The following is an 18118-nucleotide window of genomic DNA, read 5'->3' as shown; positions in this document are numbered from 1 at the left end:
GCCACGAAACAGTCAGAGTAGAAATTTAAGAATAGTCAGAATGAATACGTGGCTTGAGAGATGGTGCAGGAGGGAGGGGTTCAGATTTTTGGGACATTGGAACCGGTTCTGGGGGTGGTGGGACCATTACAAATCGGATGGTCTACACCTGGGCAGGACTGGAACCAATGTCCTAGGGGGTGCTTTTGCTAACACTGTTGGGGAGGTTTTAAACTAATGTGGCAGGGGGAAGGGAACCAGATTAGGAAGTTAGAGGTCAGTAAAGAGGCAGCAACTAAAGCCAGTAAGGTACTGGATAATAAACTCAATGTGACAAAGGGGAAGAGTAGACAGGGAAGAGATGATGATCGCAAAGGGACAGGTGGTCTGAGGTGCATTTGTTTTAATGCGAGAAGTGTAGCAGGTAAAGCAGATTAATTTTGGGCTTGGATTAGTACCTGGGAATATGATGTTATTGGTATTACTGAAACTAGGTTGAGGGATGGGCAAGACTGGCAACTAAATACCCCAGGGTATAGATGCATCAGGAGGGATAGAGACGGAGGTAAAAGGGGTGGAGGAGTTGCATTACTGGTCAGAGATGATATCACAACTGTGATTAAGGAGGGCACGATGGAGGATTCGAGCACTGAGGCAACGTGGATAGAGCTAAGAAATAGGAAGGGTGCAGTAACATTGTTGGGACTTTACTATAGGCCTCTCAAAAGCGAGCGTGAAGTAAAGGTACAAATATGCAGACATATTATAGAACAATGTAGGAGCAATAGGGTGGTTGTGATGGGAGATTTTAACTTCCCCAACATTGAATGGGACTCATGTAGTGTTGGAGGCGTAGATGGAGCAGAATTTGCAAGGAGCATCCAGGAGAGTTTTTTTTAGAGCAGTATGTAAATAGTCCAATTCGGGAAGGGGCCATACTGGACCTGGTATTGGGGAATGATCCCGGCCAGGTGGTTGATGTTTCAGTCGGCGATTACTTTGGGAATAGCGATCACAATTCCATAAGTTTTAGAATACTCATGGTCAAAGACGAGAGTGGTCCTAAAGGAAGAGTGCTAAATTGGGGAAAGGCAAACCATAACAAAATTTGGCAGGAGATCGGGAATGTGGATTGGGAGCAGCTGTTTAAGGGTAAATCCACATTTGAAATGTGGGAGTCTTTTAAGGAAAGGTTGATTAGAGTGCAGGACAGACATGTTCCTGTGAAAATGAGAGATAGAAATGACACGATTAGGGAACCATGGATGACGGGTGGAATTGTGAGACTAGCTAAGATGAAAAAGGAAACATACATAAGATCGAGGCGACTCAAAACTGATGGAAGCTTTGGAGGAATATTGGGAAAGTAGGACAAATCTCAAACGTGCAATGAAGAGGGCTAAAAGGGGTCATGAAATATCTTTGGCTAACAGGGTGAAGGAAAATCCCAAAGCCTTTTATTCGTATGTAAGGAGCAAGAGGGTAACGAGAGAAAGGATTGGCTCACTCAAAGACAAAAGAGGGAATTTACGCGTGGAGTCAGAGGAAATGAGTGAGCTTCTTAATGAGCACTTTGCATCGGTATTCACCAAGGAGAGGGACATAGAACATAGAACAGTACTGCACAGAACAGGCCCTTCGGCCCTCGATATGTGCCGAGCAATGATCACCCTACTTAAACCCACGTAACCCGTATACCCGTAACCCAACAATCCCCCCCCATTAACCTTACACTACAGGCAATTTAACATGGCCAATCCACCTAACCCGCACATCTTTGGACTGTGGGAGGAAACCGGAGCACCCGGAGGAAACCCACGCACACACGGGGAGGACGTGCAGACTCCACACAGATAGTGACCCAGCCGGGAATCGAACCTGGGACCCTGGAGCTGTGAAACATTGATGCTAACCACCATGCTACCGCGAGGCCCCATGATGGATGTTGAGGCTAGGGATGGATGTTTAAATACTCTAGGTCATGTCAGCATAAGGAAGGGGAAGGTTTTGGGTATTCTAAAAGGCATTAAGGTGGACAAGTCCCCAGGACCGGATGGGATCTATCCCAGGTTACTGAGGGAAGCGAGGGACGAAATAGCTGGGGCCTTAACAGATATCTTTGCAGCATCCTTGAGCACGGGTGAGGTCCCGGAGGACTGGAGAATTGCTAATGTTGTCCCTTTGTTTAAGATGGGTAGCAGGGATAATCCAGGGAATTATAGACCTGTGAGCTTGACGTCAGTGGTAGGCAAACTGTTGGAGAAGATACTGAGGGATAGGATTTATTCACATTTGGAAGAAAATAGACTGATCAGTGATAGGCAGCATGGTTTTGTGCAGGAAAGGTCATGTCTTACAAACCTAATAGAATTCTTTGAGGAAGTGACAAAGTTAATTGACGAGGGAAGGGCTGCAGATGTCATATACATGGACTTTAGTAAGGCGTTTGGTAAAGTTTCCCATGGCAGGTTGATGGAAAAAGTGAAGTCGTATGGGGTTCAGGGTGTACTAGCTAGATGGATAAAGAACTGGCTGGGCAACAGGAGACAGAGAGTAGTGGTGGAAGGGAGTGTCTCAAAATGGAGAAAGGTGACTAGTGGTGTTCCACAGGGATCCGTGCTCGGACCACTGTTGTTTGTGATATACATAAATGATCTGGACGAAAGTGTAAGTGGTCTGATGAGCAAGTTTGCTGATGATACTAAGATTGGTGGAGTTGCAGATAGCGAGGCGGACGGTCAGAGAATACAGCAAAATAGATAGATTGGAGAGTTGGGCAGAGAAATGGCAGATGGAGTTCAATCCAGACAAATGCAAGGTGATGCATTTTGGAAGATCTAACTCCAGAGCAGACTATATGGTCAATGGAAGAGTCCTGGGGAAAATTGATGTACAGAGAGATCTGGGAGTTCAGGTCCATTGTACCCTGAAGGTGGCAATGCCGGTCGATAAGAGTGGTCAAGAAGGCATACAGCATGCTTGCCTTCATCGGATGGGGTATTGAGTACAAGAGTCAGCAGGTCATGTTACAGTTGCATCGGACTTTGGTTAGGCCACATTTGGATTACTGCGTGCAGTTCTGGTCGGCACATTACCAGAAGGATGTGGATGCTTTAGAGAGGGTGCAGAGGAGGTTCACCAGGATGTTGCCTGGTATGGAGGGTGCTAGCTATGAAGAAAGGTTGCGTAGATTAGGATTGTTTTCATTGGAAAGACGGAGGTTGAGGGGAGACCTGATTGAGGTCTACAAAATTATGAGAGGTATGGACAGGGTGGATAGCAACAAGCTATTTCCAAGAGTGGGGGTGTCAATTACAAGGGGTCACGATTTCAAGGTGAGAGGGGAAAAGTTTAAGGGAGATGTGCGTGGAAAGTTTTTTTTACGCAGAGGGTGGTGGGTGCCTGGAATGCTTTGCCAGCGGAGGTGGTAGAGGCGGGCACGATAGCATCATTTAAGATGCAGCTGGACAGATATATGAACGGGTGGGGAACAGAGAGAAGTGGACCTTGGAAAATAGGCACAGTAAGAAGTCTTACAACACCAGGTTAAAGTCCAACAGGTTTATTTCAAACACGAGCTTTCGGAGCACGGCTCCTTCTTCATGGAAAATAGTTTTAGATAAAGGATCTGGATTGGCGCAGGCTGGGAGGGCCGAAGGGCCTGTTCCTGTTCTGTAATTTTCTTTGTTTCTGTCTTTGTGAATGTTGGAGAAATATTTCCCCCCAGGAATGGCATGTATTTTGGTTACCAGACCCAGCAGAAAACAGTGAGATTTGACTGGGGCTGCAGCAAAAACGAAAGCCTCTTCAAGCTTGCAGGCGGGGGAAGAACAAGCTCAAAGGCTTCAAACTGACTTGGTGACCTTTAATAAAGCTGAATACCAGCAGCAGAGGGAACAACTGCGAAAAGTTCTCGCAAAGGCCATTGAAGAAGTGGTGACATACGAATTAGGAGGAGAAGACCATCTGGCCCCTCGAGCCTCCTCCGCCATTCAATTAGATCATGGCTGATCTTTTGTGGACTCAGCTCCACTTTCCCGCCCAAACACCATAATTCTTCATCCCTTTATTCTTCAAAAAACTATCTTTATCTTAAAAACATTCAATGAAGGAGCCTCAACTGCTTCACTGGGCAAGGAATTCCATAGATTCACAACCCTTTGGGTGAAAAAGTTCCACCTAAACTCTGTCCTCAATCGATTTCCCCTTATTTTGAGGCTATGCGCCCTAGTTCTGCTTTCACCCGCCAATGGAAACAGCCTGCCCGCATCTATCCTATCTATTCCCTTCATAATTTTATGTTTCTGTAAGATCCCCCGCATCCTCCTAAATTCCAACTAGCACAGTCCCAGTCTACTCAACCTTTCCTCGTAATCCAAACCCTTCAGCTCTGGGATTAACCTAGTGAATGTCCTCTGCACACCCTCCAGCGCCAGTACGTCCTTTCTCAGGTAAGGAGACCGAAACTGAACACAATACTCCAGGTGTGGCCTCACTAACGCCTTATACAATTGCAGCATAACCTCCCTCGTCTTAAACTCCATCCCTCTAGCAATGAAGGAGAAAACTCCATTTGCCTTCTTACCGATCCCCTGCAGTTTCCTTCCCCATCCTATACATCCTAAATCTAATAGAGACATATAAGATAGTCAGAGGGTTAGATAGGGTGGACAGTGAGTCTTTTTCCTCGGATGGTGATGACCAACACGAGGGGACATAGCTTTAAATTGAGGGGTGATAGATATAGGACAGATGTCAGAGGCAGTTTCTTTACTCAGAGAGTAGTAGGGGTGTGGAACGCCCTGCCTGCAACAGTAGTAGACTCGGCAACTTTAAGGGCATTTAAGTGGTCACTGGATAGACAGATGGATGAAAATGGAATAGTGTAGGTCAGATAGGCTTCAGATGGTTTCATAGGTCGGCGCAACATCGAGGGCCGAAGGGCCGGTACTGCGCTGTAGTGTTCTATGTTCTAACCCGCACATCTTTGGACTGTGGGAGGAAACCGGAGCACCAGGAGGAAACCCACGCACACACAGGGGGGAAGTGCAGACTCCGCACAGTGACCCAGCCGGGAATCAAACCTGGGACCCTGGAGCTGTGAAGCATTTATGCTAACCACCATGCTACCGTGCTGCCTACAAATGCAGGCAATACCGTGTTGCCTTGATCAGCAACCTCTCCCAAGTTATTTTTCCTCTTAACTTTTCTCCAATTTTCCTTGTTGTTGAACCCATATCTTCATGTAACAACCTGCCTTGCGCTTTCCATTTATGTTTTTACTTCCCGTTTTATTCCTTTTAGTATTACTGGGCCAATTCACTGAGCCCCCTTCAGTCACTGTACCTTGTACTGTCGCCCTTTTTGATTTTTGACTATGGCTTCTCTGCCTTACACTTTCCCCCTTACTGCCTTTTGTTTCTGTCCCTGTTTTACTACCTTCCGACATCCTGCATCGGTTCCCATCCCGCTGCCACATTAGTTTAAACACTCCCCAACCACTCTAGCAAATAGCCCACCTAGGACATCAGTTCCAGTCCTGCCCAGATGTAATCCATCCAGTTCGTACAGGTCCCACCTCCCCCAGAACCTGTTCCAATGCCCCAGGAATCTGAAACGCTCCTCGACACCCTTATCCCTTCAGCCACGTATTCATCCTATATATCCTGTCATTTATGACTAGCACGTGGCACTGGTAGTAATCCTGAGATCACTATCTTCCAGGTCCGATTTCTTAACTTCCTGAAAAATGAAATGAAAATCGCTTATTGTCACAAGTAGGCTTCAATGAAGTTACTGTGTAAAGCCTCTAGTCGCCACATTCCGGCGCCTGTTCGGGGAGGCTGGTACCGGAATTGAACCGTGCTGCTGGCCTGCCATGGTCTGCTTTAAAAGCCAGCGATTTAGCCCAGTGTGCTAAACCAGCCCCATGCTCCCTGTGTGGGAGCTCAGTGGACACCCCTGAAGAGTGCTTTGGAACGGGTGGAAAAGTGTTTGGAGGTACAGGGGTCACAGATGCGGGAGACTGAAGGAATGATCTCAGACCACAGCGATCGTGTGGTGACTCTGGAGGCGGAGTGGGACTCCTAGGAGACCTCTGTAAAACGTTAAAGGGAAGGGTGGAGGAGCAGGAAAACGTCTTGAGAAGGCAGAACCTGCAAATAGTGGGCCTGCCTGAAGGAGTGGAAGGTGCAAGTGCCACGAGGCAAGTCTGAAAGATGCTGGCAGGGCTGGTGGCAGTAGGGGTGCAAGGTAAGGCGCCTGAAGTGCTCTGAGCGCATAGGTCCCTGAGGCAGAAGACTAGATTTGGGGAGCCGCTGCGGGCGGCGATTGTGAGGCTCCACAACAGGCGCCGGAATGTGGCGACTAGGGGCTTTTCACAGTAACTTCATTTGAAGCCTACTTGTGACAATAAGTGATTTTCATTTTCATGTCACAAATTTGAAGAGAAAGAGAAGATTTTACGGTGGCCAGGGAGAAGCGTACCTGCGACTGGCAGGGGAACAGGGTCCGAATAATTAGGACATTGGAGCAGAGTTGGAAAAGCGACGGGCAGGTTTCAACAAGGCCAAGGCGGTGCTGTACCTGCTGCAGATCAGGTTTGGGATGCTCTACCCGGCGAAATTATGGATGACATTCAGAGGCCGGGAGTATTATTTTGAGACCCCAGAAGCGGCCGAAGATTTCATTGAGGAGCATAAACTGAGGGAGAACTGAGCAGACAATGCATGGGAACTGGGGTGCTGGCACTGTGTGATGGTTGGGAGCATGTTTGAAGTGGAAGGCAGGGATTGGGGAATGTTCATTTTTTGGCGCTGGGGGTTTGCTGGTTACTGTTGGGCTTGTGAGAGATGGAAGGTTTATGTGGGGATGAACGTTCTCATTCCCCCTCCTGTTTTCTGGGACTGTTTATATTTACCATTTGTTTATTTGCTTTTGGAGAAGGCTACCTGGAGTTCAGGAGAAGTCTTTGTTTGGGGGATTCTGTCGGGGGCTCTGGTACCGGAGGTTGTGGTGCCCATGGACGTGGAGAAGGCAAGGCATTTGATTGGATGGAGTGGCAGTGTTTGCTTGAGGTTTTGGGAAGGTTTGGGTTTGTGCCGAGATTTGTGGCATGGGTGCGGTTGCTGTATGTGGCACCAAGGGCGTGGTTGAGAACAAATGATATGAGCTCACAAAACTTTGACTTACACAGGGGTACGAGGCAGTGGGGATCACTGCTGTTTGCGCTGGCCATAGAGCCATTGGAGAGTTCTCAGGGTACAAGCTGAATGTAGGGAAAAGCGAGGTATTCCAGGTGAATGAGCTTGCACAGCGAGCTAATTTAGGGGGGGATTCCATTTGTGGTAGCGAGGGGTAGGTTTAGGTATTTGGGGATTCAGGTAGCGAAGGAATAGACAGGGCTCAATAAGTGGAACTTAACAAAGCTGGTGGAGGAAGCTAGGGAGGATCTTAAGAGGTGGGATACACTACACTTTCCCTGGCAGGGAGGGTCCAAGTGGTGAAAATGAATATTCTGCCGAGGTTCTTCTTTATCTTTCAAACTCTCCTGATCTTTACGCCAAAGGCCTTTTTTTGGAAAGTGGACACGATCATTTCTGACTTTGTATGAGTGGGGAAGGTGCCGAATTTGCTTCATTATTATTGTAAGAAGTCTTACAACACCAGGTTGTAAGACTTCTTACTGTGCTCAACCCAGTCCAACGCTGGCATCTCCACTTCATTATTATTGGGCGGCAAATGTGGACAAGAAGGGGTAGAGTGGGTTAGGATGGAGAAGGAAGCTTGTAAGGAGTGTAGTTTCAGGTGATGGTGGCGGCAGCATTGCCAATGGCTTTGAGTAGGTATTCAAGGAGCCCAGTGGTGCAGCCCACAGTGAAGATATAGAATCAGTTGAGGAGGCATGTTAGGGTGGAAGGGATGTCGGTGCTTACGCCGCTGTGTGAGAATCATGAGTTTGAGCCGGGGGGCGGGGGGATGAATAGTGTATACAGGAGGTGGAGGGAAGTGGGCCTGGTCAAGGTGAGGGATCTGTATTTGGAGGAAGGGTTTACAGTCTGGAGGAGCTAAGGGAGAGGGTAGAGCTGCCAAGGGGGAGTGTGTTCAGATACCTGAAGGTTAGAGACTTTGCGCGAAAGGTCTGGAGGGGGTTCCCTAGGTTGCCGGGATACACCCTGCTGGAGTGACTGCTGCTTCTGGATGTGGAAGGGGAGGGAAGAATTGGGGATATTTACAAGTGGCTGGGGGAGCAGGGAGGTGAGCGGGTTAAGATCAAGGAGAAATGGGAAGCGGAGTTGGGAGGGGAGATCAATTGGGGGGCATGGAGTGAGGCACTGCGTAGGGTAAATGGGACCTCCTCACGTGCAAGGATGAGCCTGATACAGTTTAAGGTGGTTTAAGGTGGTGCACAGGGTGCATATGACTCGGGCGAGAATGAGTGGGTTCTTTCAGGGGGTAGCAGATGAATGTGAGAGGTGTGGGTGGAGGCCAGCGAATCACACGCACATGTTTTGGGGTTGCAAAAAAATTGGGAAGATTCTGGGCAGGAGTATTCGCGATCTTACCCAGGATAGCGGAGGAGGAGGTGGGCCCCGACCCTTTGTTGGCAATATTTGGGGTTTCAGAGAAGCCGGAGCTCATGGAGAGGAGGAAGGCCGGTGTTGTGACCTTCGCCTCTCTGATTGCACGGTGGCAAATTTTGCTGGAGTGGCGGTTGGCATCGACATCGGGTGTAACGACTTCCTGAGATTAGAGAAGATAAAGTATGAGTTAAGGGGCTCTTCAGGGGGTTTTGAGGAAAGGTGGGGGATGTTTGTGACCGTGTTTGAGGGGCTGTTCGCTGGAGGGCAGGGATGGTGAAAAAGGAGGAAAATCTCTACAGATTGTATAGTTGATTGTTGGGAAGTATGTTTCCCGGGAGGGGGGTTTGTTCGATGTCACCTGTTTTGATACACGTTTGTAACATAATACATTTTATTTTAAAAAAGGATTGCCAGCCTGCTGGAGGGCAACGAAGGAGCGGACGCCGCCGCATACATGGCGCGGATGTTCGAGAAGCTACTGGGTGAAGGGGCATTTGCTCGGCCCTTGGAGGTGGACCAAACGCACAGGGTGCTGTTGAGGAAGCTGCAAAGGAACGAGCCGCCGAGGGCGATGCTGGTGTGACTGCACCGGTTCCTGGATAAAGAGCGGATTTTGAGGTGACCCAAGCAGACGAGGCGCTTTACTTGGAAAGGCAGTGACCTGCACGTCTATCAGGACCTGGGTGCGGAGCTGGCCAAATGGAGGGCAAGCTTCAACAAGGTGAAGACAGCTTTCTTTAAGAAGGGGGCGAAGATCGGCGTGTTATACCCAGCACGCTTGTGGGTAACATATGAAGGCTGGGAACTCTACTTTGGGTCGCCAGAAGAGGCGATGGAATTTGTTAGAGACAATGGCCTGGCAGGAGATGGAGAACATAGAACAGTACAGCACAGAACAGGCCCTTCGGCCCTCAATGTTGTGCCGAGCCATGATCACCCCACTCTAACCCACGTATCCACCCCATACCGTAACCCAACAACCCCCCCCCCCCCCCTTAACCTTACTTTTATTAGGACACTACGGGCAATTTAGCATGGCCAATCGACCTAACCCGCACATCTTTGGACTGTGGGAGGAAACCGGAGCACCCGGAGGAAACCCACGCACACAGGGGGAGGACGTGCAGACTCCACACAGACAGTGACCCAGCCGGGAATCGAACCTGGGACCCTGGAGCTGTGAAGCATTTATGCTAACCACCATGCTACCCTGCTGCCCCTGAGAACATTGAACTCAGGAGGGGATGTTCCTGTTTTGTATTTTGGTACTTTTGCGGTATGTATGAACCGCTTTTACACTGGTTTAGGGGCCATTGAGCTGTTCTGGGTTTGTTTTGTTCTTGATGGGGGGTTGCTCTTTTCCGTGTGTTTGGTGGGGATTTGCACAGGGAGGATGGTTGAGCAGGGGAGGGGGCAAGCGTAGTGGAAGGTGAGCAGGTGGTTAGTGTGTTGATGGGGGTTGGGTTGGTATTTTGTTATGGTGTGAGGGGGTGGGCAGGAAGGTCGGCAGATGACGGTTGACACACAAGGGCGGGCCCAAGGATGTGCAGGACGCGGGCTGGAGGCTGGTTCAGGAAGGGTTAATTATAGTGGTGGACTCAGGAGGGGTGGGGGTAGATATGGTGAGCGGGAAGTTGGAGGGGATGCCGATGGTGCTGGTGAACCTTTACGCACTGAACTAGGACGACTGAGGCGGGTACTCGCATCAGCTGATTATTGGGGGGCGGGGGGACACTTTAATATGGTTATCAATCCAAGGCTCGCTCGGTCAAGTTCGAGGACAGGGAGGGTGTCGGCAGCTGCGAGGGAACTAAAGGGAACACATGGGGGGTGGGGGATCCATGGAGGTTTGGGCAGCCGACAGTCAATGAGTACTCATTGTTTTCCCCACGTACACAAAGTGTACTCCTGCATTGACTTTTTTGTTATGGGGCGGGGGTGGTGGACGTCGAGTACTCGGCAATAGTAGTGTCATATCATGCCCCGCGCTGGGTGGACTTACGGGTGGGTAATGGGCAGGGAGAAGCCGGCGTCCGCATTTGAGGGTTAGATGTAGGGCTATTAGCGGAGGAGGAGCTGTGTGTGCGGGCGAGGGAGGCCATTTGGAGGTATGTGGAGATGAACAATACGGGGAGGTTTCGGTAGCCATGGTATGGGAGGCATGGAAGGCAGGAGTTTATATTGATACTGGCACACAGGAAGACGGAGCGGGCGGAGATGGCAAGGTTAGTGGAGGAGATTCTCCAGGTGGCCAGCAGGTATTCAGAGGCCGTGGAGGCAGGGCTGTTGAAGGACTGGCAGAAGCTGCAGATGAAGTTTGGGTTGCTATCTACAGGGAAGGCGGTGGGGCAGTTGAGAAAGGTGAGAGGGGTGGTGTATGAATATGGGGAGAAGGCTAGTAGGATGTTAGTACACCAGCTAAGGAAATGGGAGGGGGCTAGGGAGATTGGGAAAGTGAGGGACAGAGGGAGGAATACGATGTTGGACCGGGTGGGGCTGCACGGAGTGTTTAGTGACTTGAGTCGGAACCCCCAGCCGGGGTGGAGGGGATGAGGCGGTTTTTGGAGGGGCTGGAGTTTCCCAGAGTGGAAGAAGAACTGGTGGAGAGTCTTGGTGCCCCAATTGGGCTGTTGAAGTGATGGAAGGGCTGGAGGCGATGCAGTCGGGCAAGGCCCCATGATTGGACAAATACCCAGTGGAGTTCTAGAAGACAATTTCAGGTGTGCTGGGGCCCCTGCTGGTAAGGGTGTTTAATGAGGACCTCCCATACGTATTCCCACTCCACCCGATCAAAGGCCATTTCTGCATATATGTGACCACCACCTCTACCTCTCTTCCCTCGGAGGGCATCATAATCGCATTTAACAGCCTTCTAATATTCGCCGCTAAACGCCTCCCCTATCACCCCTGATACATAGTCCTCTATTCCAGAAGCCAAGATCTTGGCCAGTAGCTTGGCATCGACATTTAGTAGGGAGATTGGCCGTATTGCTCCGGGTACTTTTCCCGCTTCAGAGTTATCCCAAAGGCTTTCTTTAAGAGGGTGAATGCGGTGATTTCTGGGTTTGTGCGGACGGGCAAAACCTGTGAGTTAAGAAGGTGCTGCTGGAGCGGAATCGAGGGGTGCTGGCCCTACTGAATTTTAGAAACTACTACTGGGCTGCGAACATAGCAATGGTCAGGAAGTGGGTAGTGGGGTAGGGGTCGGCATGGGAGCAGGTGGAGGCAGCCTCATGTAGGGGCACTGGTAATGGCACCTCTGCCATTCTCGTCAGCTCAGCACTCCACAAGCCCGGTGGTAGTGGCTGCCTTGAGGGTGTGGGGACAGTGGCGGAAGCATATGGATGGAGGGAGCGTCGGTATGGACACCAATTTGTGGCAACCACCGGTTTGCACCGGGAGGGGCCAGATGGGGTGTTTTCCAGAGGTGGCAGCGAGTTGGGATTGAGCGGTTTGGGGACCTATTTGTCGACGGCAGCTTTCCGTGCTTGGAGGAGTTTGAGCTGCCCGGTGGGAATGGGTTCACTACCTGCAGGCGAAAGACTTTGTGCGGAAGCAGGTTTTGACCTTCCGCACCTGCTGCCCCAGGGTATAGAGGACAAGGTAATGTCGAAAATGGGAGTGGGGGATGGGAAGTTCTCGGAAATTTATAAAGAGCTCATCGAATGGGAGGGGGCCCCATAGGGGAGGTGAAGTGAAAGTGGAAAGAAGAACTGGATAGGAAATTAGAGGCGGGACAACACGTTCATTCAAGGGGTGAAGGATAGGTGTGGGCGACGTGTGGGAGGGCCCGCAAATCATGTTCACATGTTTTGGACATGTCCGAGGCTCAGGGGATTTTGGCAGGGATTTGTCGATGTCATGTCTAAGGTATTGAAGGTACGGGTGTCGATTTGTGGTGTGTCGGAAGACCCGGGACTCCAGTGGGCGAGTAAGGCTGATGTTTTGGCCTTTGCCTTCCTAGTAGTCTGGAGACATGACCGGGTTTCTCAGGCTTGAGAAGATCAAGTTTGCCCTGAGAGGATCGATGCTAGGGTTCGCCCTGACGTGGCAGCCGTTTATCGACTTCTGTGGGGAAAACTAAGCTATCAGCAGAAAGGGGGTGGGGGGAGGGGGTATATTCAAAAAAAGTGGCTGGAGATGTCACTGAAGTCTCAAAACCTGCAGGGTTAGGTGACCAACTGCTGCAAAGTGGGATTGAGCTGGTTTCTCAGCCAGCGCAGACAGGATGGGCAGAGTGGTCACTTTCTGTGCAGCACAAGTTTGATTATCCCATCATAGAACATAGAACATTACAGCACAGAACAGGCCCTGCGGCCCTCAATGTTGTGCCGAGCCATGATCACCCTACTCAAACCCACGTATCCACCCTATACCCGTAACCCAACAACCCCCCCCCCCCCCCTTAACCTTACTTTTATTAGGACACTACGGGAAATTTAGCATGGCCAATCCACCTAACCCGCACATCTTTGGACTGTGGGAGGAAACCGGAGCACCTGGAGGAAACCCACGCACACAGGGGGAGGAAGTGCAGACTCCACACAGACAGTGACCCAGCCGGGAATCAAACCTGGGACCCTGGAGCTGTGAAGCATTTATGCTAACCACCATGCTACCCTGCTGCCCGTATCATATTTGCGATACCTACCCCAATTGTTAGGGTCCCGGACCAGACACCAACATTTGTTAGGATACGGGACAAGACCCTAACATTTGTGCGGATCCCGGACCAGACCCCAACATTTGTTAGGATCCCGGACCAGACCCCAACATTTGTTAGGATCCCGGACCAGACCCAAACATTTGTGCGGATCCCGGACCAGACCCTAACATTTGTTAGGATCCCGGACCAGACACCAACATTTGTTAGGATCCCGGACCAGACACCAACATTTGTTAGGATCCTGGACCAGACCCTAACATTTGTTAGGATACGGGACCAGATCCCAACATTTGTTAAGATACGGGACCAGACCCCAACGTTTGTTAGGATCCCGGACCAGACCCCAACATTTGTTAGGATCCTGGACCAGACCCTAACATTTGTTAGGATCCCGGACCAGACACCAACATTTGTTAGGATCCCAGACCAGACACCAACATTTGTTAGGATCCCGGACCAGACACCAACATTTGTTAGGATCCCAGACCAGACCCCAACATTTGTTAGGATCCCGGACCAGACCCTAACATTTGTTAGGATTCCGGACCAGACCCTAACATTTGTTAGGATCCCAGACCAGACACCAACATTTGTTAGGATCCCAGACCAGACACCAACATTTGTTAGGATCCCAGACCAGACCCCAACATTTGTTAGGATCCCGGACCAGACCCTAACATTTGTTAGGATTCCGGACCAGACCCTAACATTTGTTAGGATCCCAGACCAGACACCAACATTTGTTAGGATCCCAGACCAGACACCAACATTTGTTAGGATCCCAGACCAGACACCAACATTTGTTAGGATCCCAGACCAGACCCTAACATTTGTTAGGATCCCGGACCAGACCCCAACATTTGTTAGGATCCCAGACCAGACACCAACATTTGTTAGGATCCCGGACCAGACACCAACATTTGTTAGGATCCCGGACCAGACCCTAACATTTGTTAGGATCCCAGACCAGACCCTAACATTTGTTAGGATCCCGGACCAGACCCTAACATTTGTGCGGATCCCGGACCAGACCCTAACATTTGTTAGGATCCCGGACCAGACCCTAACATTTGTGCGGATCCCGGACCAGACCCTAACATTTGTTAGGATCCCGGACCAGACCCTAACATTTGTTAGGATCCCAGACCAGACACCAACATTTGTTAGGATCCCAGACCAGACACCAACATTTGTTAGGATCCCGGACCAGACCCTAACATTTGTTAGGATCCCGGACCAGACCCCAACACAATTTTTTTCAATTTGTAAAACTGATGGGAAAGGATACTTCACCCCAGGGGTGATGACTCTGACCAATAGACATCTTTTATGTTAAAACAAACTTTAATTTAACAGAGAATCAACCGCATTTTCAAATAAAATAGCTTCATAATTATCAGTTGAACAGTTCGAACTATAAATCTCCAGACAGACCTGGCTCCTCCCATTAGTTAAAACATCTGAATTTCAATCAATTCCTTGACCTGCTTGGTCATCACTGCCCCCTAAATTCCTTACGCTCCAATGAATCTCCAGCAATCAAGACAAGATTTCATCAGCTCTTTATCTGTACCCATGTGAGTGGTTGGAATCAATCATGTTCTCACAAACTCCTAAATCACAGCTTTAGCAGACATACTGACTGTATGGGCGACACAGTAGGTGCAGTGGTTAGCACAGCTCCAGGGTTTCAGGTTCGATTCCCGACTTGGGTCACTGTCTGTGTGGTGCACGGGTTTCCTCCGGGTGCTCTAGTTTCCTCCCACAGTCCAAAGATGTGCAGGTTAGATGAACTGGCTATGCTAAATTGCCCTTAGGTTAGATGGGGTTGTTGGGTTACAGGATAGGGTGGAGCTGTGGCCTTTAGTAGGGTGCTCTTTCCAAGAGCCGTTGCAGACGCGATGGGTCGAATGGCCGCCTTCTGCATTGTTAATCCTATGATTCTAAGCGAGGTCTTTTTTAAAAGTAATGTTACTGTCACAATTCTTAAATACAATGTAAATCAATCACTACATTAATCAAGCACATCCACCCTAAATGTGGAGACCAAACTACACCCAGTATTTCAGATCTGCTCTCACCAGAGCCCTGTAAGATATACTTCTTATTTACTTAAATCTCCTTGCAATTGGCTAACAAAACCAGTTCCCTGAAATGCTTCTTATGTCCGGTTGTTAACACGTGCTCAGAGAACAATTACAGCAAAGAAGAAGTCCATTCAGCTTTGTCCATGCTAGCCCTCTGAAGGAATTTCTCATTCCTGGAAGCATTTCCAGAATCTGTTCGGCGCTCTCTCCAAATCCTTCACATTCTTCCTGAAGTCTGGCACCCAGAACAATATTCCAGCGGAAGCTGATCCACTGCCTTATACAAGTTCAAACTGACTTTCTTGCTCTTGTACCCCTATGAATGAAGCCCAGGATACTGTATGCTTTATTAAACACACTCTCAAACTGTCCTGTTGTCTTCAATGATTTATGTACATACAGACCCAGATTCCACTGCTCCTGCACCCATTTTAGAATTGTGCTCTTTGTTCTTCTTGCCAAAATGAATCACCTCACACTGAGATTCATCTGCTGCCTATCTGCCCACTCCACAGAATTCCTGCAGTGCAGGAGGCCAATCAGCCCATCAAGTCTACACCGACCCTCTGACAGAGCACCCTATGTAGGCCCCATTCTATCATCGTAACCCCATCTAACCCACACATCTTTGGAATGTGGGAGGAAACCGGAGCACCCGGAGGAAATTCAAGCAGACACGGGGAGAAAGTGCAATCTCCAGACGGACAGTCACCCAAAATCGGATTGAACCCAGGCCCCTGGCATCGTGAGGCAGCAATGCTAGCCACTGTGCCACCACTTGTCTATGTCCTTTTGACATTCTACACGGTCCTCCTCACAAATTACAAGTTTTGTTTGTCCGCAAAATTTTGAAATTGTACCCGCGCACCAAAGTCTAGGTCATTAAGAGATCAGGAGGAGCAGGGTCCTAACAATACCCCTGGGGAACACTACTACAAACCTTCCTCCAGTGATTTGTGAATTATTAAGTCTTTCTCCAATATGATCGGATACATCCATAAAAGCTGACCTAAACATACAATACTGAGGTGACAAGAGCACGTCAAGAGGCTGGGAATCCTAGCAAAACTGGAGTCAATGAGAATCAGGAGGGAAATTCTCCACTGGTTGGAGTCATGCCTAGCATCAAGATGGCTGTGGTGGTTGGAGGTCAGTCATATCAGTCCTGGGATATCACTGCGGGAGTTGCTACGGTAAGGTCCTAGGCCCAACCACCTTCATCAATGACCTTCCTTCCAACTCAAGGTAATTGAACAATGTTCAGGACATTCGCGATTCTCAGACACTGAAGCAGTCCATGTACAAATGCAGCAAGACCTGAACAACATGCAGACTTGGGCTATCAAGCGCAAGTAACATTCGTACCACACAAGTGCCAGGTAATGACAGTTTCCAACAAACCATTGACCCATTCAATGGGATTACAATCGCTGAATCCCCCATAATCAACTTCCTGGGGGGGGGGAAAGAACTGGGACAAGCCATATAAATACTGTGGATACGAGAGCAGGCCAGAAGTGAGAAATACTGTGACGAGTAACTCACCTCCAGATTCCCCAGTCTGTCCACCATCTACAAGACGCAAGTATGATGGATGCAAATCCAACAATACTGAAGAAGCGCGCACCGTCCAGGTGATAATTCAAGCAGCCCCGCTATATTGGTACCCCTTCCACAAACATTCTCTCTACACCACCAACACACAGTAACAGCTGTGTGTACCACCTACACTGTGGAACTCACGGAGGCTCCTTAGGCAGCACCTTCTAAACGCATGTCTGCTACCATCTAGAAAGAAAAGGGCAGCAGTTACATGGAAACACCACCACCTGGAGCTTCTTCTCCAAGTCACTCACCACCCTGACTTGAAAATATATTGGTCGTTCCTTCACTGTAGCTGGGTCAAAATCCTGAAACTCCCTCGCTAACAGTGCCGTTGGTGTACCGACACCACATGGGACTACAACAGTTCAAGAAGGCAGCTCGCCACCAACTTCTCAAGAGGCAATTAGGGATGGGTAATGAATCCATGGGTAATGAATCCCATCGTTTGCACCTGCTCTTCCAACGGGCATCTTGACTTAGTGCCATTCCCTTCCTTCCTCCCTGTCTTCCTGCATATTGTTTCCATTCAAATTATCATAGAACAGTACAGGCCCTTCAGCCCACGATGTTGTGCCGACCATTTATCCTAATCTAAGATCAACCTAACCTACACCCCTTAAATTTACTGCTGTCCATATGCCTGTCCAAGAGTACCTTAAATGACCCTAATGGCTCTGACTCCACCACCTCTGCTGGCAGTGGATTCCACACACCCACCACTCTGTGTAAAGAACCGACTTCTGACATCTCCCCTATACCTTCTTCCAATGACCTTAAAATTATGTCCCCTCATGACAGCCATTTCCACCCTGGGGAAAAGTCTCTGTCTATCCACTCTATACATGCCTCTCATCACCTTGTACACCTCTATCAAGTCATCTCTCTGCCTTCTTCGCTCCAGTGAGAAAAGCCCTAGCCCCCTCAACCTTTCTTCATAAGACATGCCCTCCAGTCCAGGCAGCACCCTGGTAAATCTCCTCTGTACCCTCTCCAAAGCATCCACATCCTTCCTATATGAGGTGACCAGAACTAGACACAATATTCCAAGTGTGGTCCAACTGGAGTTTTATAAAGCTGCAGCAAAACCTTGCGCCTCTTAAACTCAATCCACCTGTTAATAAAAGCCAACACACCATACGCCTTACCATTCCTTCCTCGTCTCAGTGGGACAAAACAATTCAGCACTCGCAGCAAGTGCT

The sequence above is a fragment of the Scyliorhinus canicula genome, chromosome 16, assembly GCF_902713615.1.
Source record: "Scyliorhinus canicula chromosome 16, sScyCan1.1, whole genome shotgun sequence".
Taxonomy (NCBI): Eukaryota; Metazoa; Chordata; class Chondrichthyes; order Carcharhiniformes; family Scyliorhinidae; genus Scyliorhinus; species Scyliorhinus canicula.
The sequence above is the reverse complement of the archived record's forward strand: the minus strand, read 5'-3'. Positions refer to the sequence as shown.